Source organism: Pteropus medius, unplaced genomic scaffold (assembly GCF_902729225.1).
Source record: "Pteropus medius unplaced genomic scaffold, Ma_sr-lr_union100, whole genome shotgun sequence".
Taxonomy (NCBI): domain Eukaryota; kingdom Metazoa; phylum Chordata; class Mammalia; order Chiroptera; family Pteropodidae; genus Pteropus; species Pteropus medius.
In genome coordinates this window covers 6,215,801-6,240,113 of record NW_024351730.1, presented here as the reverse complement: position 1 = coordinate 6,240,113, position 24,313 = coordinate 6,215,801, and the positions used below count along the sequence as shown (strand labels likewise).

At 34.3% G+C, this 24,313-nt stretch overlaps 1 protein-coding gene across 1 annotated transcript in view; it reads right to left on the bottom strand.

Annotated features, from left to right (window-relative positions):
* Positions 1-23,651, bottom strand: part of ATP10D (ATPase phospholipid transporting 10D (putative)) — a 106,733-nt gene extending 83,082 nt beyond the window's left edge. Inside the window, exon 1 of the mRNA XM_039845138.1 lies at positions 23,499-23,651. The gene's annotated coding sequence lies outside the window, so the exon portion shown is untranslated. The remainder of the gene's footprint in view (positions 1-23,498) is intronic.
* Positions 23,652-24,313: the final 662 nt, after the last annotated feature.

Genomic DNA, 24,313 nt, shown 5'->3' with positions numbered 1-24,313 from the left:
ATTTACAATTGCATCAAAAACAATAAATACTTAGGAATCAAACTAACCATGGAGGAAAAAACCTGTTCTCAGAAAATTATAAGTCGTTGAAAAAAGAAATTGAAGGAGATACAAATAAATGGAAGCATATGCTGTGCTCATGGCAGGAAGACTCAACATCATTAAAATGGCCATACTACCCAAAGCAATCTATAGATTCAGTGCAATCCCTATCAATATACCAATGGCATTTTTCAGAGAGCTACAACAAATAATCCTAAAATTTATATGGAACCATAAAAGATCCCAAAGAGCCATGGCAATCTTAAGAAAGAAAAAAGTTGGAGGTTCCCCACTAACTGGTATCAAACTATACTACAAGTCTACAGTAATCAAAACAGCATAGTACCAGTATAAAAACAGACACACAGATCAATGGAAGAGAACAGAGCCCAGAAATAAACCCATGCCTATATAATCATTTAATCTATGGCAAAAGAGGCAAGAATATACAATGGAGTAAAGACAGTTTCTTCAACAAATGGTGTTGGGAAAACTGGACAGATATATGCAAAAAAATGAAACTGGACCACCTTCTTACACCATATACGAGAATAAACTCAAAATGGATTCAGGACTTACATGTAAGACCCGAAACTATAACACTTCTAGAAGAAAACATAGGCAGAAAACTCTCTGATATTGCTATTGGTAATTTTTTTCTGATATATCTCATCAGACAAGGGAAACATAAGAAAAATACACAAATGGGACTACATCAAACTAAAAAGTTTTTGCACAGCGAAGGAAACCATCAATAAAACGAAAAGAAAACCTACTGAATGAAAAAAGATATTTGCCTACAATACATCTGACACAAGGTTAATACCCCAAATTTATGAAGACTCGTACAACTCGACAACAACGAAAAATGAAACAATCTAATTAAAAAATGGGCAAAAGATCTGAGTAGGTATTTCTCCAAAGAGGAAATACAGATGGCCAAGACATGTGAAAAAATGCTCAACGTCACTAATCATCAAAGAAATGCAAATTAAAATCACAATGAGATATCACACTTCACACCTGTCAGAATGACTATCATCAATAAATCAAAAAAGAAATGTTGGCCAAGATGTGGAAAAAAGGGAACTCTTGTGCACTGTTTCCGTCATTGGTGCAGCCATTACAGAAAACAGTTCGGAGGTTCCTCAAAGTATTAAAAATAGAACTACCTTTTGACCCAGCAATTGCATTTCTGGATATTTATCCAAAGAAAATCAAACAATAATTTGTAAATATCTATGCACTCCTGTGTTCATGGCAGCACTATTCACAATAGGCAAGATATGGAAGCAATCTAAGTGCCCATCAATAGACAATTGGATAAAGAAGTTGTGGTTCATATATACAATGGAATATTACTCAGCTATTTAGAAAAATGAAATCCTACTATTTGCAACAACATAGATGGACCTAAAGGGTATTATGCTGAGTGAAATAAGTCAGACAAAGATAAATACCATATGATTTCACACATATGTGTAGTCTAAGGAACAAAAGAAATGAACAAATTAAACGAAAACAGACTCACAGATACAGAGAACAAACTGGTGATTGCCAGAGGGGAGGGGGGGTTGGGGGTGGTGAAAAAGATGAAGGGATGAAGAAGTACAAATTCGTAGTTACAAAACAGTCACAGGGATTTAGAGTATAGCATAGGGTATACATCAATATTATTGTAATGGCTATGTGTAGTGCCGGATGGGTGCTACAGTATTTGAGGGGATTACTTCATGTACTGTATAAAAGTCTAACTTTTTTTAATTTAAGAACTGAAGAAATAAAAAAAAAAAAAGGACATAGTATATATAGGGTTCAATACTGTCTGTGGTTTCAGGCATCCACTGGGGATTTAGAATGTATTCCCTGCAGATAAAAGGAGACTAATGTACTTCTGTTTTCTCACTAGATCTTTTACTCCCAGTTCAAGTGGAAGGAAAGCCAGGCTGAACAATGAAAAAGGAAACAAGATGTTTTTGTTTCCTTTTCCCATACGACCTCTTTAACTGGAGAGTCTGCCAGGCAACCAACTAGCTGAGGATAGTAACACCCTCTCTCAACTGTTCCCAGGGGTAAGTAGAGCAACCTAGTAGACAAAACCTCTAAGGAACAGCAATGTAAAACCTTTTTAGAATTTTTCAAGAACATTATTCATAATTCTAAGATTTAGCCCTCTCCACAAAGAGATGATTTGTCATGGTTTTCCGGTAATAAACAAAATGATCCCATGCTTTATTCAACCTGATACTATGCCACTGATTAGAACCCCACCTTGAGAATTAATTAAAAATTATTTTTTTTAACACACAAAGAACCAAGCGCTTAAACTTCAATTATCATCACTTAGAAACAGAATGTATGTTTCAAATCTAGATATTGTACCTCCAAGTAACCTGCTATCTTTAAAGACAAAGAGAAGATTTGGTATTTCATTAAAAAAGAAAAAAAATCTATAGCTTACCTAGGTTTTTATTAGTCTTCATTCTTAACTTCATTTTTAGTTTACGAGCAAACTACTACTACATGAGAATTTGGATTACAAAAAGCTTCCTGCTGGTTAGTTATAGGAAAATACCATTAAAGATTAACTGTGTGAAAAGGCTTGCATGCTCCTGGGCTGAGCATAGCAACTTGAAGCCTAACATTACACAGAAATGCAGTGTCAAAAGACATCTGACTCTGGACACCCTGTTTTGTTTTAATTAATTGACTTTAGCATTTTATCTAGAATTTAAAAGATAATTAATATGATCACAGATCCTAAAGATCAAGATTCTTAATACATTTTAAGACTGGGAGAGAGAGATTGGGTATGAGATTAATACAAATCAAATGCTATATATACTCAACTTGCAATAGTATTTCATGGCAAGGCAACTATATGGTAGAAAACAAAGTTTCATTGCAAGTAATCATTTATCACCATCATAGGAATATCTATAAATATTAAAAATATGTATGTGTAAATTTATTTATGATTGCCATGAGAAAAATACAAACCAATTTCACCTCTGAATATCGATGAAAAAAATCAATAAAGTTTAGCAAATTAAATACAACTCAAAAGAATGACTGCTGTTTGGTTTCTAGGGGTTCGGAGTGGCCTCTGACAGCCAGCAAAGAAATAAAAGTCTAGACTCTGCAACCACAAGAAACTGAGTTTTGCCAATAACCTAAATAAGGTGGGAAGTGGATTCTTCCCAGAATTTTTAGATAAGAACTAAGCCTGGATGACATCTTAATTTCAACCTTTGAGAACCTGAGCAAAGAACCCAGTGACCTGGACTTCTGATATAAAGAATCATATACTAATAAATTGGAGTTGTTTTAAGCCACTAAAATTTGTGGTAATTTGTAATATATAGCAATGGAAAACTAATGCAGAAGGCCCAAAATTAGATCCTTGTATAAACAGGAAAATAATATATTGCAAAAGTAGAATTTCGATTCAGTGGGAAAATGGCAATTTGTTTAATAACTGGAGTAAATGGTCTCCTAACCTAAAAATAAGAATGCTAAATTCCTACTTTACACATTAAAAATAGATTTTCTATTAAAATATTTTAATAAGTTTTAAAATGTAATAAATTCTAAATTGAAAATAAATCTTTAGATAGATTAATAACTTAAGTGTAAAAATTATGTAAATTTACTAGAAGAAAATTTAGAATATTTTTATTATTGTTACCCAAGCAAAATTTTCTTCAGAGAAGTTAGAAAACATGAATTATTTAACTATTTATCATCTATCTTATATAGCAAAAGTCATAAATAAAATTGAGACAATTATTGTACATAACTGGCAAACTCTTAGTACTTCTAGTATCCAAAGTGTTTATGCAAACTTACAATAAAAAAATGAAGAGCCCAATAAAATTGGGGAAAGAATATGATAAGCAATTCTCAGAAGAGAAAATTTAAAGGGCCAAAAACATAAAGGAGCACTCAACCTCACCAGTCACCAGAGAGTTGCACATTAAAGCTATCATGAAGATACTGCTTTTACTCATTTGACTGATAAAAATTAAAATGAATAAGTATCATCAGTATTAGCGAGGATGGGAAGAAACAAACCCTTTGGCAATAGGAGTGTGAACTGCTACAATCTTTTCCCCCACCAAAAAACAAAATTAACAATATTTATTAAAATTTAAAATACATATAACTATTGAAGATTAGCATTTTAATAGTGAATTGATGCAGCAATGCCACTTTGGGGAGTCTTATCTATAGACATAGGTATAAATACAAGACTGTATATTGTAGGGGTTTTTTTTGGTAATCTAGAGATATTATGGAAGTCCTTCAATTGGAGAATGTATATCTACATTGTGGAATATCATGCATCTATTAAAAATGACATATTTCCAACCATTGACCTAGGCTGGTGACTACTATGTATTGTAAGGAAAAAAAAAGAGCAAATGACAGAAAAATATAAATATAATGATCCAACTTTGGTAAAAATGAAAGAGGAACAGACTAAAATGACTGATCTGGGATAAAAGAATAGTGAGAATGACAACGTGGATACAGTTTAAGTTTCGTCTTTGTTTACTACCTAACCAATAAACAAGATTTGCAAGGATATACACAAGATCTAGAATAAACGTGAGTGGGCACAGCTCCCATCACCTCCCTAATTCAAGAACATAGGACCACTTAGTAGTTTTTTCAGCTATGAGCAATGAAGAACCTGCCAGGTCATAAGATCCCACTGCCTTTTCAAATTCTTAGGCTAGAAGAGGTGTCACATTAGCACACAAGGGTCTACTGATTAGTAATCAAGAACTATCTGACTGTATTACAGTTTCATAGGTCTAGGTTTTATTTCTTACTGCATTATTGAATCTACAATTGGCCTGTCCTTGGTTTACTTCACTTAATAACACAAAATGTCTGAATGTATGTTCACATACATTTGCAAGAACCTGGATAAAAGTACATAATAATTCATATGAGGCTATGAATTTAGTTATTTCAATGTGGGAATAAAAAGGGGATAGGCAATTAACTTTTCTTTCTTATAATGAACATATATTGATTTATAATTTTTAAAAATTCATTTTCAAGGTTTTGCAGGAAGAGTTGTAATTAATAGCTTTGAAACAATCTAATGCTGCTCTAAGCATTAGATCAACATGATGCTAGATGATTCAATATTCCATTTATAGCAGCTGAAAATCCTTTTATTAAAGTCCTAAAATCTACAAGCTATAAATTTTAGGCATAAAATCAATTAAGATCAGAAATAAAGAAATATAAACCAAGCACTGCTTAAAAAATAACTACCAACATTTTTATAATAATTACTATTTACAAAATACACTTCACATATGTCATTTACATTAACCTTTGCAACTTGGTATGAAATTTCACAAAAAGTCAAAGAGGTTTTATAAATCAAGGCATGCAATATTTGACTCCAAAGTCATGCCTTTCCAACTATACAATTCTATTTATATATAAAATTTTAAGTCATCAAATGTGATCATTTAAAACTAGGTAATTTCTACTTTTTTTCTGGAAGATATTAAAGACTAAAATCCTTCAATAAAAGAGTATACCTAAAATAACTTATCATACGATGTTCCTTCTTGTACACAAATGTACTTGAAAGCGGACACTTCTGAAAAACCCTGTTTTCCTTAATGATTAATGGAAATTTTGTAGCAGGGCAGATTATCAAAGGTAAATACAGGGTAATGAATTCTCTTGAGCCTAGTTAGTATTTAAAATTTTCTGAGATCATCACCAGCCAACAAACAACTTCAAATATATACATGAGCTTTAGACAAATATATACTTGTCTAAAAGAGAAAAACGTTCTTACGTGTAGCCATTTCAAGATGCTCTGCGTTTGTGGTTGTCCATTTCCAGCATGCATCAGAATGTCCTGAACTGCACCTCTGAGTTCTGACTCAGCAACTCTGGGATGGGTCTCAAGAATCTGCATTTCTAACAAGTTTCCAGGTAGTGCTTATGCTGCTGGTCCAGGGAATACACTTTGAGAACTACTACTCTATGCTAACTAACTTTATTTCAATATGTGAAGTTGAAATTAAGAGTGAACAGTTAATTACATAACACTCCTGTTACCGGGAAGTCCATCTTTTTGAATGTATAGGCCAAGGCTATGTACTAATGACTTGACACCAATACTAGCAGATCTCCTTATCTAACGCTAGAATTAATTAAAATAGCAAAAGTCTAGTTTCTACAAAAATCTCCAGAGGTTGGTGATGAGACCTTTGAGGCTGATTCTTTCTGCAGATTTAATATAGTTACAATCGGTTTCAAACAACACTTCCAAAAGCTCTCAACAAGGCAGAATGATTGGTCCTGGCTTTTACAGACATATAAGCTTCTTCTCAACCAAGATGAGAAAACACTAACAAACTATGAAAGGTATTATATGCCTTAAACTTTGGAAGAAAGAGAAGTTATCTATCAGGGTCAATAAAAAAAAAAGCAGAGAAATGTTATAGCTATAAAATAGGAAATGTTTCACAGTAGACTCAAGATATGAGTCTCCTTATCCTGCATATCACAGGTAGCGTCCCCTGAAGCACAGTGAGCCCTGATAAAACTTAGGCTTGTTCCAATCTGGGTCATCTCTAACCCACTTGTCGAACTCTCTCTCTAAGAGGCTTATTACCTCAGGGAGACCGATTCGTTATCCGACAGGTAATAAGCAGTAAGGTGGCAGTAAGATCATTTGATGTCTTTGCTGGTTTCTTTAATGCATCGGGTGCCAAGGTGACATGCTGTCATGACTCCCTTAGTAATTATTATCCTGCTCTCTATAAAATGAGAAAGTGTTTTTCTTTACCCCACATAATCTTTGAAAAAAGAAGATAAACAATTATAAATGTATCTAACATGGGCTTTGATGATGACAAGAGTCAATTTCTATAGTAGAAAAATTGTGGATATCGAATGATAGTCACATATCCTCAGTGATCTCCACTATGTGGGAGGAATCAGATTTACCCAATAGTCATCTTAGTGCTCTGTGTGCTATTTAATATTCTCTCTTAACTGAACTTCTTGAACTAAATCCTCAGTAAAAGTACATATTCTGTATTTTTTTAGATATATACAAGAGGCCAGCTAAGGGTAACGGATCACCAAAAACATTAGTTTCTCTTGATAACTGGTATTATTATCATGGGAAGAATCTTATATAGGTACAGAAAAAACTAAGTCATGGTATTTTTCACTTTTACCACTGACAGAATTCTTTGATTTAGTTATATCATGTTTAGGATCCCAAATGGGAAAAGGTCAACTCTCATAAATCACATGGCTCTTATGAATCTTTAGAAAAGAATGCTTAAACCAAGTCCACTCAGTTGCAGTTCACTGAACAAATGTGACCTGAAAACCAAACACTATGGTTGATGCTGAGGAGACAGAAACCAAAGACATTACTCTATATCACAGAAGCAGCCTCTAACTCAGACTGAGGGAAGGTGCTCTCCACAGCAATGAATGACATATTTTATATCATTGCTGATGAAGAGTCAAATTAGAATTTTAAAATACAACATGCTTATTTTGAAAGAAGACAAACAATCTAACAGATGCAGAATTCGAAACACTGGTTATAAAGATGCTCAATTAACTTAAGGGAAGTGTAGATGAACTCAGTGAGAACTTTAACAAAGAAATAAAAAACATAAAAGGGAACCAGCCAGTCAGAAATGAAGAACACATTATCTGAGATGAAGAGTATATTAGAAGGAATCAACAGAATGAATAAAGAAGAGGATCGAACCGCTGATATAGAGGATGGGAAAGCCAAGAACACCCAATCAGAACAGCAAGAAAAAGAAGCCAAGACTATAATAATAATTTAAGAAGCCTGTAAGACAAAATTAAATGTAAAAACATCTGGGTCAAAGGGATACCTGAAGAGGAACAAGAAGTTGAATCGCTATTTGAAGAAATAATGATGGAAAATTTCCCTAACCTGGTGCAGGAAATAGACATACAACCTCAGGAAGCTCAGAGAGTCCCAAAAAAGATGAACCCAAAGAGGCCCACACCAAGACACATCATAATTAAAATGCCAAAGGTTAAATACAAAGAGAGAATCTTAAAAGCAGCAAGAGAAAAGCAGTCAGTTACCTACAAGGGAGTACCCATAAGACTGGCAGCTGATTTCTCAAAACAAACTATGCACGACAGAAGGGCTTGGCACAAAACATTCAAAGTGATGAAAACCCAGGATCTACAACCAAGAATTCTTTATTCAGCAAAGCTATCATTTAGAGTCGAAGGACAGATAAAGAGCTTCTCAGACAAAAGTAAGCTAAAGGAATTTATCAGCACCAAGCCAGTATTACAGGAAATGTTGAAGAGATTTCTTTAAGAATAAAAATCATATATCAAAAACATGACTAAAGAATAGTAATAATTACATTCCTATCAACAAGTACCTCAAATGAAAAAGAATTAAGTGCTCCAACCAAAGACAGAGTGGCTAAATGGATAAGGAAACAAGATCCCTACATATGCTACCTATAAGAGACTCACTTCAGATTAAAAGTCACATGCAGATTAAAAGGAAGGGGATGGAAAAAGATATTGCCTTCATAGACCTAGAGGGTATTACACTGAATGAAGTCAGACAGACAAATATCACATGATTTCATGTACATGTGTAACCTAAAGAACAAAATAAACAACAATAACAAAAGTAGAAATAAACTCATAGATACAGAGAATATTTTGAGGGCTACTAGATGAGAGGGGAACTGGGGGTATGGAGAAAAAGAGCAAAGGGATTAAGAAGTACAAATGGATAGTTACAAAATAGACATAGAGAGGTAGAGTGTAGCATGGCAAAGATAGTTAATAATGTAATAAACATGTAAGGGGAAGAAAGGTACTAGATTTAGTGGGGTGATCATTTTATGAGTTATATAGAGCTCTAATCACCATGCTGTACAACTGAAATTAATATATTATTGTATGCCAATTATAATTGAAAAAAAAAGCCTCACTGAATTATTTAAAAAAAAAAAAGCTAAATAAAACAAGGCAGGAAAAATGTTATAGTTGTAGGCATGTCTGTTACTGGGAACTAAAAAAAAAAAATCTCAGCCATACTCATGGTGAGTTTCCAATATGTCTTAGTCTATTCTTAAAGCTGAAAAAACATAAACATAGATTAAAATGTTAATGACAGCAATCTTTAACACTATGTTTTGACACTGGTAATCCTAGATATTCCTAGAATATATGTTACTAAAATGACAGAATAGCATGTTTTTGAGATTTGGTTACTCCATTCTAATAAAATATTATTAATTCAATAAACTTAAAAGCATAACAGTATCTACCATTTAAAAAGACATGCCAAGTTCTGCACTTGGGAATAAATATACATTAACTTTAATCCTTACAACAAATTACATATTATTATCCCTACTTAAGGATGGAAAAAAAACGTGGCTCAGAATGATGGAGAAACTCACCCAAATGACCCAGATTGATAAATGGCTACTCAAGCCTAACCCAAATATAAGATGGAGTGAAACCTCTGGTGCTAGTAGAAGGCTCTGATGTGCGGCAGAAACACTTGATCAAGAAGTTGGCAGAAGGTACATAGCCTCTGGCAGCCTACCAAGGAATGTGAGAGTTGGGAAAAGAAGAGGACTAGTATAAAAGAGCTGAACAAGTTATTTTGATGTGAAAATACTAAAGGCATACTTCATTTGTTAAAATTAATAAATTCATATAATTCTATTTAATTTTAAAACATTAGATACATTCGATTAGAAAGCTCTTTACATGTAATTGAAATATGATTCAATGTATAAAAATAAAACTTACTTATAAATAAAAGATTCACTTTTGACCCAACTTCAGTATCATCTGATCCTACAGAGATGGATAAGCAACTGACCTGTAAGCATCTTTCACTGCCCCTCCTTCCTGTATGGCCTCACTTCCCTGCTTACTCATTTTAAATGTTATAGTCAACATTCTCTTTCTTAGCTCCTCTCTCACTTCTTGGCAAAGCCTTTACCCTAGTTATATTCAAATCAGTTATATGTAAGTTCCTATCTACTTTGCTCTAATACCTACAGGTTGAAAGTGCCTAGAGAGAAACACATAACGTGCCTGATTAGCGTCACTTTTAATTATTGACCATAAACCACAAGTTGGCCATACAATGCCAAATGCAATAATACAGCATTTTTAGTTTCTTTACTTTCCCATTTTAATAGACAACTGTTTCATACTTTCTCTTCTAACTTTCCCTATCTTCCTCTCAACTTTCTTCCTGCTGATGATCTCTGTTTCTATTTTACTGAGAAAACCAAAACCATCGAAAGAGAACATCTACAGTTTTCCCCCATGTAACTGCTCTCCAGCTCCAACCTCTTCCCCAAACTCCAGATTCATACATCTGAATGCCAATTAGGCGGCCCATCTTCAATTGGTAACATGTGAAAAACTGAGCTCCTGGTACTCTCCCCAAAACCTGCCCCTCTACCCACACCCCAAACTCCAGATTAGCCTTGTCAGTTGCTGGCAGCTCCATTTTTCTAGATCCTAAACCCAAAAGCCTTTGAGTCATACTGGGGTTCTGTCTTCCCTCTAAATCCACACACAGTCAGCAAATTCTGTTGGCCCTACTTAAAAAATTATATACCCAGAATCTCACCACTTGGCATCCCCTCCACCACTATCACCCTAGTCGAATGCTATCACCTACTTCTGTTAAAACCTAAGTTAGATCCCGACACTGTCACGATTTAAAACTCTCGAAAGGCTCTCATCTTGTACTAATAGCTGTTGATGTCACAGGTATCTGCCTCCCAAAGTCCTCTCCAACCCATAACTCCTCCCCTCTTTCACTCTACCCCACACTGCTTTGTCTCAACAATCCCTATCCTCCTTCCATGATTTATTTCTCACTCTTATGCTACTTTCTAATGACATATAGTTATTTTTGTATTTTAGCTTTTGTTATCTTCTCCCTCCATCAGAGGAGGAATTTCAATCTCTTTTGTTCACCAATGCAGCCTACACCTAAAACAGTGTCCACTGCAGAGGAGGAGATGTTCAGTGTGTATTTGTGGAATGAACATATGAATTAAAGAATAAATAAAATAACATCTCTCTTACATGCAGTAAAGACCAGAATACGTAGAAGTGATATAAGCTTAGTTATTTCATGGCATCTCATTACAGATATTATTACGCATGCTAAAGTTTTTATAGTATATTAAGATCTACAGCATGTAACCCTAAAACAGCCACTAACAAGACTGCAACAGGAAGACATAAAAAGGGAAATAAAAAAAGTGGAGTCTATGTTTAAAAATAACTGAGGTATTTCAATTTGATTGTTCTAAAACTCTCAAGAGGAAGTTCTTCTGAGAAACATTTTTTTTTTGTTCTTTCAGAAAGCTTAAGGTTTATTCCTGTAAGTACCAAAACAATTTCAGCCAAGATGGAAGTCATTTCACATGTGTTCTCAATTTTCCTATATTTTACATAGTATTTTAAACAAATTTTCTTCTCTGAGAATTCAGCACCAATGCTTTCCTACGCATCAATTTTTGAGAAGTGCTCTATACAGTGATGCCTTCAGGGTCTTCAGAGCATCTCCATAGGTTTTCTTCTAGTAGTTAAAGAGCTCCTTGTTCTGATGCTCATGTCTAATTGTATAGGTTTGTTTCTCCCTTGGCCACTCAAGTATTTCCTTTATCAAGACTTAACTCATACTTCCAACTACCTTAGAATAGTTAATAAACATAAATGAATTGAATTAACAACCTCAATGGTTTTCAAGGAGAATACAGAAACTTAACAAGACTTATTTAGTGTAACCTATTTTCACTGTTCAAAGATCTCTTCCTTATATCTGTTTAATAAATAGGCACTAAAAGGCTATCGGCCAGGCACTTTTCCAAGCACTGCAACCAAAATGATAAAACGTCCTACGTAAATTTCATGGTTCTTTCCCTGAAGGAACATACAATCCAGTAGAGGAACAGGCATGAACTTCAAGAGATTCTCTCATTACTGGAAATTCTTCAGAATTTATTCCTCACGAGACAGACTTTGACATGTTTTTGGCCAGATTTTAGAGCAGCAAAAACTAAGAACATTAAAACACTAACCAAGAGATAAACAAGTAAATTCTAAAATGAAGCTAGCCCCCAGATAAGTGCTCATTTTGAAAACTAGAGCCAAAATATCTTTTTAAACTGGAAGAACATAAATTTCCTAGTGTGCTATCTTTACTCATTCATATGAAAGAAGGCAAACTCTAGCTCTGTGTGTGTGTGTGTGTGTGTGTGTAAAACAAGATAAACACACTGGATTGTGAGTCCAAAGACGTGCTTTAAAAGATTAAGTAAAAAAGGGGAATTATAATTAACTGTTTAATATCTGCTTCCCCTACAAGACTATCTGTTCACTGTTTTAACCAGTAACCGGACAATGTTTGGCACATGGCACATACTCAATGAATATTTTTAAATAAATTAACTAATGTCCAATCAGGTTCATGATGGTATACTATGCATCCTGGGAATGAGTACTCTGCAAACATGAAAAATCTCAAGAGGATAAAGGCCAAACAATCAGAAAGTGTACAACAAGTATCGTGGAATGATGGACTAGGGTCATTTGCTGGGAATCTACTTGGTCAATTCTATCTTGACCTTTGAAATCCAAGATGGCCTAGAGCCGCCTATTTTTGCCAGAAATAATAATTATATTTGCCCTCGGACGGTTGATGACTTAGGTTGTATTAAATCAGAGGCAATCTTGTCCTTCAGGGGACATCTGGTTGTGCCAACTGATGGGGAAAGTGCTAATGGATAGATACCATGAATGCTGTTAAATGCACAGGACAGCTCCCACAACAAATAATAATCTGGCCCAAAATGCCAATAATGCTATGCTGAAAACTCTGATCTAGAGCAAGGCACTCCATTTGTTAAGAGAGAAGTAAGTAGCAGAGTGGAAAGAGAGGAGCTTTTCCATCAGCCATGGGTCCAAATCCTGGCTCTAACAACTTAGCCCCAGTGAAACTTGGTATAATCCGCAGTTTCCCCTTAAGGAAAATAACACCTACTCTTTAGGTTTGCTGTGAGGACTTAATGAGAATATATGCCAGGTACCTGACATATATCAAATCAATAAATTGCAGCTATTCTTACTATTATAAATAGTAAGAACACTTTTTAATCATTTGATGCTAACATTTCTGCCAGGTAGGAAAAGTATTTTAAATATGATAAGACTTAACAACTTAAATAGAAAATTCAGAATTTAAAGCTGGAAAAAAATCTTAAGTATCCAACTAAATATTTTATATACACACAAAAAAATTGAGGTTTAGAGACACTTACTTGCCCAGTAGTACACACCAAGTTACCATAAATACCAGCTGTTCTCTCCACTACTCTCCACTGGGGAAGTCTATTCCTCATACATAAATAGGTAGGCTTTTATTAATTCCTAAACTACATCCTTATTCATAAATGTATCATAAATCGCTTAAATCAATTTGAATGCAAGATTTTATGCCTACTAAAAATTTATATGATAGCATGCTTAAACTATAAAATAACTAAGACTTATTCAGATATGCCTACTAAAATTTTATATGATAGCATGCTTAAACTATAAAATAACTCAGACTTATTCAGATAAAATTTTCATAGCTAATTTGTGGCATCTGTCCTACTGTTCCAGTTTCATCTTAACAAGTCTTATTACCACTCAGAATGGCCTACTTTTTACACTGATGTTTTACAAAAGCAACATTAGAAAGTATTCATTCCTGGTTTAAATATTTACAAGAGCGCACTTGGGAAAAGAACATGCAAAAGCCCACAGAGCTGACAAACTGCAAATAATAGGAAAAAAATATATTTCTAACTTCACTAGTAATCTAAGAAAAACAATGAAAGCAAAGTTAGTATTTTTTGCTTTAAATGTAGCAAAGGGTTTCTCTACTCATAATGCTCAATAAAGCAAGCTGTCATATAGTGCTGGGGAAGTCTAGCCTGCTTTTACTTTTCTGGAGCCAAATGTAATATGCCTTAGAAATGTTCATGCTCTTTGGCTCTGAGTAGAAAGATGACCAATTCAGCATTGGAAAAGGCACCAACCCCAATGAACAGAAAAAAAGAAACTGTTAAATTGTAGTATATTTAAATGGAAATAATACAGCTATTAAAAATAATTTTTAAATTAATTTCATGAGCAAGAAAATGATTAAAGTTTATAAAGTTTTAAACCATGATTTAGACCTGTATAAAAGTATAATCTCAACTAGAATATATGTAAACTATTTATATTTATGTGAATTTGGAATGAAATATTTTTTAAAACATTAACACATTATTTTGAGGTAGTATGTTAATAAGTAATTTTTATTTGTAAGTATTTTTTGTAACTGTCTATATTTTTTATCATGAACATATATAGTTACTTTATAATTAGAAAAGATCTTCATTTTGATTAAAAACTATTCCAAAACTCTAATCTCTAAACTTTATTTAATCCCGAAAACTACAGTTATGGTAGAGAACAGTACACACAGAAGGTAACGTACTGCCTCTACATTTAAGATGCAGGGAAAAGGTATAATCTTTTACAATTTCAGTTTGTTTTAAGCATGCTGCCTCAACACTGAAAAAGAATATTCATACCCAAATTCACAAGCAGCATGTGTATGTATTAATACTACTACTCAACATTATATCAGGAAAAAAAAAAAACAAGAAAAACATAATTTAGTATATAAGGTTCATCATAAAGTCAAAGATGTGTTTCCCCGCCAAGAAGTCTTGAATGTAATTAAAAACGTTGCAAAGCCAACTAACACATTCAGGTCTCTTCTGCACAAAAGATAATTACTAAAAATATCTCACAGATATGACTGGTTACATTTTAAGAGATAGCTTATTTAAATGCCGAAACAGTTTTGGGAGACTGTCTTCTTTGTGAAAACTAGGTGTGAAATAGAATTTGTGAAATAGAATAATATTCTGCAAAAGAATATCATTCAGATCACTGTTGCAGTAAAATATCTTATACTTATAAAGGACATATACATTTCTAGATATCAAAGTTATCTCAAAAATCTCAAAAACAACCCTCATACTTTTAAAATATCACCTTCATTGCTCTTTATATTAAAAAATTAAAGTCAGTGGTAGGGGAAGGAAACCACTTATAGGTAAGAATATTCTCAAATCTTACTTAAGAACCTGTTTCAAGATTCCGCTGATTCCTAATATTTTCACAACATGATCAACCTACAATGTTCTGAAATGACCACGTTCAACATCACATGGGCTTGTAACATAAAGAGAGGTAGCAAATAAAATTACCAGCAATAAATGAGAGACTTAATCTGACTTGATCAAATCCAAAGTATATTAACAGAATATAGCCTATGTTGTATATAGATGCAATATGAAAATACTTCTGGGTTGGGACTCTATAAAGAACTAATTACAAATTTAATTATCACAGTAGGATTCTACATCACTATCTACCTCTACAAAGGCACTCAGAACCCTGATAAGAATATTTGATTCCTTAGGCACAAACTCTGAGAGTCATAAGGATTCACATTTGCTCCTTTTAATCATCCTCCAAAAATATACCCAAGATCAAATGATGGAGAAAAATGTCCCCCTCTTTTTCTCTTATAAAATACTTAGCAAAAATGTTTGGTTTAATTATGTTTTGAAAGGGAATTTGTTTCCAGGAAGTAAATAATAACATAAGACTAGCCAATACAAATCCTTAAGTATTAAATGTTATCTTTTTGGACTGTTGTGTAAGTTTTGTGTCTCAAACTAAAGCTTTTGATGCCAGTTCAATGATAACACAGAGGTATTTGAAATGGCATATAGCAAAGTCAATGGAATTGCCTTTCCTGGAGGCCTTCTAAGAAAAACCAGGCTCCTGCCTGCCTGCCAAAACCCAGTGAATATGGCTTGATCACTGAAAATCTTACCCTAAGCTTGTTTTCTCAAGCTAACAGATCAGAATCGCCTGGAAAGCTTTTGAAAACAGATTCCATTTCCTTGTTTTCTCAAGCTAACAGATCAGAATCGCCTGGAAAGCTTTTGAAAACAGATTCCATTTCCTACCACACACACACACACACACACACACACACACACACACACACAGAGGCATACGAACTCACGCGCACACACATATACATTTCAGTTTCTGATTCAATAAGTCTGCAATGGGACCAGAGAATTTGCATTTCTAACAAGTTCAAGTGATACTTCTGGTCTGGGGATTAGAGTTTTCAAAGTCTGACCTAGGCACTGCAAAAGTGCTCTGAAGAGACTTATTTTTAATTTCTAAATATATTTCCTCCATGAATTCATTATCGTTAAATAATATTTCATGCAACTAATAACTTTTCTCAATAGATATAACAACATATCACTGTTGTTTAAATAATAGTGAAACTACTTTTTTATACACAATAGCGCAATCATTTTCTGGATAAGTAACTACAAAATTTCTTTAAAATGCAAAAAATAACATGCTTAAAATAATAGAGAAAAATACAATAGGAAGGTGGAGTTATTTATAGCTAAAATGGAAAGAATTTAGCTGCTGAATGATGGTGTGTGTGTGTGTGTATAGTGCCAAAGAAATCAGTAGACTACATGTTTTCTAAAGTTCTGCAGATTATTAACCTGAGCTATAAAGATAAATCAAACATGTCATAGACTACAATTTTAATTCATATATCTATTCTTTAAAGTATATTGCATTACTGGATATATGATGAAGATAGACATTACTTCAGTTGAACTATAAAAAGGATATTTCAGTATAATGGATAAGAGATTAATTTCTAAAAACCATTTAAAGATTCACTTCTGGAAGCATGTGAGTGACTTAAAATATGTTATAAATATTCCACAGAAATGTATTATTTTATGATAGCTAAAAATTATTCATCATATGATTTAATGTAATGAAAGCATAAATTACGTGTTAATTATATAAAGATATTTAAATTATCTCAAGGCCTGTAAGTTAAGTATTACTAAGTGTAGTATATAAACACCAATAAGGGATAGATGAAAGCTGTAAATTGTATTTAAAAGATGTTGATGGTGTTCCCTGAAATTATAAAATGGATTCATGACAAATGGTCAATTCCAATAGTTACTCAATGCTTCCCACCCTCCAAAACATATTTATAAAATAAGAGATAATATAATCAGCTGTTTTCAGAATAGCAACAAAATGCATCCATAATTAGCAGAAAGAACGAGCTTTAACAACTTCAAGTGACACTAAGGCTCAGATTCAGTCAGCCTATTATCACAAGCTCTTAGCCCTTCTGAGCCTCAGTTACCACATCTGCAATTGTAAGCACCATCAGCTACCTCACAAAGTTTTGTGAAGGAGTTTATTAAATGATATACAGTGCTGAAACTGCACAATAACTTCATTCTATCAACTATAAGCCAGGCACTGTTAGAGAGAAGAGAAATAAATGGAGGGAACTAAACATCCAAAAGTCTGCCTTCTTGGAGCTTACCTTTTAGTGTTCATTTATTTTACCTTGTCTTAGGCACGGTGCCGAGTACTTTGAAAATGAATAAACATGTCCAGAACAGGTCAAAATATTCAATTCAACAGAAAAGATAACACAAGGGTAACCATGCAGGATATAAATCTAGGGAAACAAAGTCCTATGAGAAGGCACGACGCGAGGCTGGAAGATGGAAAGGAAGAAGGGGCAGGCTTCCCATAACAGAGCACTTTAAAGAGCCTTGAGAAATGTCTAGACTCTGATGGAAGAGATTTGCAAATTTTAGAGAAGGAAATATGAATAAAAGCAAGGAGGCTGGAAAACCTTGTGTGCATTTAAGTAACACTGAGTCGTTCAATACGGCCGATGTTTCATGTAAGAATTAAGGAGTGATGGGAAATTAAAATGGAAACCTACGTTAGGACCACATAAGTCGTTACTTACTAAGATGTAGAATTTATACTTAGTTTGAAGGAAATGAGAAATCAAAGATATTTGAGAAAGCGCGGTATAATATGGACATTTACCTTTATAAGAAGTATGATAGATACACTGGAATGGGGGAAAAAGGCGGTGAGACTAGATTGGAAAAACTGAGTAACATGCTTCAGAACACAGTTTACCAGTAACCTAAGGAGTGGGATCATTAGAGATTTCCAAAGGCACCTTGGATGGATCTCTATGGCACCAGCAACACTGCAATAAGCTCTCATAGCCACACCCTATATTCCCCTTTTAGTTCTATATCGCCTGTCCTGACTCCACTTCGGCCTCCGCCTGTTATCAATACTGCATCCTTAATACTACATACCTTATCCACACATTCCTATCAGTACCCCTTGCACCCTGACCATGATCCATATGAAGCAGGAAAAAAAATGTGATGAATTGGCTTTGGGGACCACCATACCCCTCTTTTACACTAGCCTGACTTAAATGAAATGTGACAACTTGAGAGAGGAAAGCCAGTTTAGGACTCACTTTTCTCTTAGTCCTTGGTTTAGGATTCTAAAAGTATAATGCTTCGCATCCAGGATTCTAACATGGCAAGGTAGAAATATTGATTTGTTGGCTAAAGGACATCACAAGTAAATAGAATCTTTGTGATGAAACATTTGAGAACACCTCTCTAGGAAAGACTTCAGTGAAGAACAAAGAATATTATAATTAAGATTTTTAACTATAACCTTCCATATATTATTATAGTCTTTTAGGGAATGAGGCTGTTTAAAATAGTGCTAACTAATTATGAGTACTATAAATTAAGAGACTTCACACCATCTTTAAATAGTTTAAAACTGATTTTCACCTTCCGTCTCATAACCTAGATATTATGAGTTTTTCTTTACCTATCCTACATAAAAAGTTGAAATTTTCTAAGTTTATTTTGCTAACAGAAATTTGTTGTACTCATCTTCCTCATTAAGAAAGGCTTTAAATGAAATAAGTAGATTTTAGGAAAATGAATTAAGAAATATTTAACTATGGCCTTTCAGCATGAGATCCTAGCAGATCTGATCAACAGGAAATGAAAAGGAACGAAACTTGAATCAGGCCAACACTGCTTATTATTTCAGGAAACAAGTGGGGGCAGATGAGTAAATGTGACTAGAATAAGTTTTATCTGGTGAGTTCCCTTATAAATCAAACATTCTCACCAGCAAATGTAATTCAGAAATTGGCATGGAATTACACACAACAAGACTGGAGGCTTTGTAGAAGCGGAAAAAGATACTGTCTATGTGCTCTTCATTCTAGGAAAAATTGCTTTATTGGGATGAATTTTTTTCTTGATAACTAAAATATATTTACTGTAGACATTTCAAAAACTACGGATCAATACCTTGAGAATAATAGAAATCATATGTAATCACAGCACCCAAATATAAGCACTATTAACATTTGGTTTATTCTCCACCAATAAAGTAGTTTCTGCATATAATCATTGCATTTTTTTTTTCAAAAGGACATTGTTGTATAACATACTTTTTTCATTTCTCACATCATTACTATTTTTTATATCATTAAACATTCTCAATAACCTCACATATTTTGATTTGCTTTCCATGCTTGTTATGCGATATGTGAAAACATGGTAACTTACTGCATTGATGAGCATCATTCAACTGTTAGGAGGTGAACATCCCCCTTGCTCCCTAACCTTAGAAGAGTCAAGACTGTTTTTCTTTTGTGAATTGTCTATTTACATCTATTTTTCACTCGGGATCATTTTTTATAGGGGTGTTTCATCAATCTGTCACTGCTTTTAATATCTTTTGAAAAGGGCATGCTGGCATATGAAATACAGAGCTAAGAGTTTGTCTTTTAAATTATGATATTTCTTGGCAATATTTTTCAAAATGGTATTTTTGCAATTATATGCCTAATATATAGTAAGAGCTTAATAAATATTTATTGAGTAAATGATATTTTATATGTATTTATTTTTCAAAGTTATATTCTACACATTCAAGATAATATAGGATTAAATCTTGCTTTTTTTCATTCAATACATTGCAAAGACTAGGTCATGAAAGTTTTAAAAAAATATTCTGGAAAATTAATTTTATCAATATAGAAATATAGCACATTAATTAATTTTAAAAAGCTTAATACTGTGAGCTTAATTTTGTTTTAATTTTTTTTCTATATCACAGATAACACTATAATAAACATATTTATAAAATCTTCCTATGGAATTCAGATGATTTCCTTAGGATATATTTCTAGACCCAGGATTACTGCGTTAAAAGCTACAAACATTTATGAGTTTTAGTACATAGCTCCACATTATTACCTCAAAGAATTGCATGAATACACTCTTCATCAAGCAGTACAAAAGAAGATTCCATTAAAGCGACAAATCTTTTACAAAACTAGCTCTACTAGTACTTTTTACTCTAACAGTGATACCAGTTTCATGAAAAGTATTATTTTTATGGCTAAGATAAGTTCTGAAATGAAATAAATCCATCTAAGATAACAGGAAGGGAATAATGTCTTCAAGAGAATACACTCACAACAAAGCTCCTCTAAGTGATAAGTTGCTCAGCTGCTATAACTATTGACCAGGAATGATGATAGTATTCAACACACACATAATTGTTTCAAGATTTGATAAATCCGGTCTACTTTTCTCAAGCACTGACAAGCTTTAAATTTATCTTCACCAATGCATTGAGTTTTGAGAATTCCTCAGTGATCTTGCTTGTAGCATTTTCTTTGACTTTCCTTCACTAAAAAGACTACTTCCAACTCGATCAGACAATAAATAAGACATGTACTGAAGGTCTGAATATGTGGGCATTTTTTTTACCTTCTAATTTTTAAAATTGATTCTAAGAAGTACATTTGTCTAAAAATGAGTCATCTCTGTTCTATTATAAAATATAATCAAGTTCTGATAATTTCCTTCATTTTACTGACATCAAAATAAATGATATGCTATTCAATTTCTATTTAATCCCTAAATAATTGTTTAAAATGTATTGTTCTTGCTGTATAAAGGTCAAACGTTCCTGATATCCTGTTTTAGACTGCTTAGATTCTCCACCCATTTCATACAATTTAACAAATGTTAAAGTAACAATTACAATATTATTTTCTAAACTCCCTAAAAACTTTTGAACGTTGTTGTTTTCCAACATATACAGATATCTCCCATTTGTCAAAAGTTTGCTTTACGCCACTTTGTTTTTACAAAAGACCTATTTCATATCTGTTTTTGTTAAACAAAAGTAAAGATTTTCACTTTTATGAAAAAAAGGCGAAAAGCAAAAATAGCACTGTTTGTTTTGTAGTAACCTATTATAGAGGCCAAGGCATCCCAGCAGGGAGAGTGGCCTAGCCACGCCCCTTCCCCAGAAACCACACTCAGCATCTCAGCATCAAGCCACGTTACCTTTGAACTGAGTCTGTGAGCATCTGTGCTTTATCTCAATTTATTCTGTGCACCCATTAGCAAGATATAGTGTTAAGGCATCAGAAAAGCCTGAGAGCTCGTAAGAGTGTTATACTTAGTGTAAAACTGGATGTAATTAAAAGTATTTGGTATGATTTAGTAGTTACTTTTGGGGGTCTGGGAATGCTCAAAATTTTTCCCATATAAATTAATGGTAACTGCTTCTTTGCTTTATGCTTTATTTTGGCTTTACAGGAATACTTTACTTTTGGATAGTGGGAGAAACCTGTCTAGCTTTGACCTAAATAAAGAGGCAAGCTCAAAATAAAAAATAAAAATAAATAAAATAAATTGAAAAAAAAAAGAAGAGAGAAAGAGATGAATTTAATCGGGAATAACAGGAAATGCAATTTGGGACACACAAACTGTAGCAAGCTACAAGCAAATCTGCTGAGGGTCTGGGGTAGGCTGTATTTATGGGCAAGGAATATAAGTTGGGGAGAGTTCGGTTAGAGTCTGTTAAAATCAAAACAAATGGAGACCAGCTTTGAAAACTCCTCAAGCAGACAAAACCAGTCCCAGTCATATAAACAATTTAGCCCATTTTGTGAGCCCAACCTGGCCTGGGTCATTTCTTATTCACGTCTCTGGAAACAGAGGTTTACAAGCTTATGGTTTATGAGGAAAACTGCCAAGTTTGATATGAGGTAACCTCTGATTAATTCCCTAATATTTAAGAAAATATCAATGTTATCAGTTTTCTGCAAATCAGGCATTTATTGAAAATCAGTTTCTCAGTCATTAGATTTTGTTTTCCTGAGGACACATGTGTGAGATTTTTCTTTTCTGTATCCTCTGGTTTCACTTTAGATTGAAATTCTTTCACAACAGTATGATCTCATTTTGATAAAAAAAAAAAAATCTCCACGTAGGTATGTAATATGTATTTGTAATGAGAATAGAAAAAAGTCCAGAAGGAACAGACATTATCTTTTGGGGTAGATGGTTGTAGGGGCTCACACTGGGGCAGTGAATGAGCTTACTCTGTTACAATGATCATGTGTTACATATTTGCTCTAAACAAGCCAACAAAAATTTATGATGGTATTCTTCACAGAAATGCGACCTAGCGAAATTTAAAAATAATTATCTTCTCTGGAGGTACTTTTTTTGGATACAGTATGTTGATGCTGGTGGATAAGAAGTCAATCCTTGTGGGTTGAATGGAGTCAGAGGTTTGCTCTCAGACTACAGAACTGTTTTTCTCCTTGCAAAGAACTAGGTGAAACAAAGCAAGAAGAAACTTTGCTCTTATTTAGACACACTCTAAATACTAGAGTTAATGTGTCCAAATAATTAAGAGTAGTTTAAATACATCCTTTCAACCCTCCAGACTGGAGGATGTCACTTATCAGCCAGATGTCTCTCTGCTGTACAAAGTGTGACTATGTTTTATAATGTAAGATCAAGGATGCCCCCAAACAATTAAGAAAAGTTAGTGTTTGCCTGGAAGAACGCGATTTTTTTGCGTTCTCCCTTAAAAACTATTTCTGAGCAAGTGCCAACACAAACACATTTTTTCTTCCTAAGGAATCGACTCCTGGTTTTTCAACCCTCATCCTTTTCATTACCTTTGAGACAGAGCCAAAACTGTTTTACCCTTCTGAATTTCAAAATGAGACGACAAAGGTAGGGTTTTGTGTGCGTGTGTGTGCGCGCGCGCGTAACACCTTTTCACAAAATCGAGCATTCTGATAGATAAAATAATTCCTCTTTTGAACTGACTGAAAATGGTCTCTCTTTCTCTCTACCCCCTGCCTCTTCTCTCTCGTTCTGCAACAGCCCTAAAGTCCCGTTTTGAGGCACTTTATAAATCTGAACACAATTATTGGGGGAGGGGAAAAGAGAAGAAACAGAGGAATAGAGGGTGGAGAGAGAAACAGAAGGCAGGGAAACAGTTAAAGGGGTTCACTCGTTTACCCTTACCAATTCCTCCCTCGGCACACATCACAGCATGACGGTCCCGAGTCCCAAGATGCAAGAGAACCACGCACAGATCCGAAGACCGGAGACGGGTTATGCTTCTACGCCAATCATTTGCCTTGTGGTGGGGAGAGGAGGAACACTTCTCAGACAGCACCCAAACTCAGCTGGCCGAGCCGGAGCCGAGCCCGGGTGGAGCCGGCGACCCCTCCTCGCCTATTTCCTTCTGCTCCTCCTTCTCCGCGGGCTCAGCAGCCCCCGCGCTAACAGCCAATCGCCGCCGCCCCGCCTCCCGCGGCGTCAGGGGGCGGAGCCTGGCCGCCCCGACTTCTGGGCTCCAGCTGTTGGACAGAGCTGCCTGTGGGCCCAGCGCAGAGGTTCCAGTGGCTCAGACCTTTTCAGTTCTACTGCTTACTTTCACATTACAGTACAGGTTGCCTGCATTTGACAATTTGGTTCATTCTTGTTTTGCTGAAATTCAGTTTAACAGTTCATCTATTTACCAAGACTTGAAACGCTTGGCAATTATTTTTTGGAATGTAAAGGGATCAAATCTAAACATTTCATGTTATTATTTTGTAACCGAAAAAAAAAAAAAATGAGAACAAGACTACAATTCCAATTTAGATTTTTTCTCACTCCTCGACCTTTATTCTCTCCCTCACTCAGTATAAAGTGTCTTTGTCCACACACCTGCCAGGTTGTGTTAGCTTAAAACTCATGGCTTAAAAAAAAAATTTTTTTCGCTCCTAAATAAATTCCAACAACATGTCTGATCTCTCAAAACTTCTGAGCAACTAAGTGCTTTGAGAAAGAGA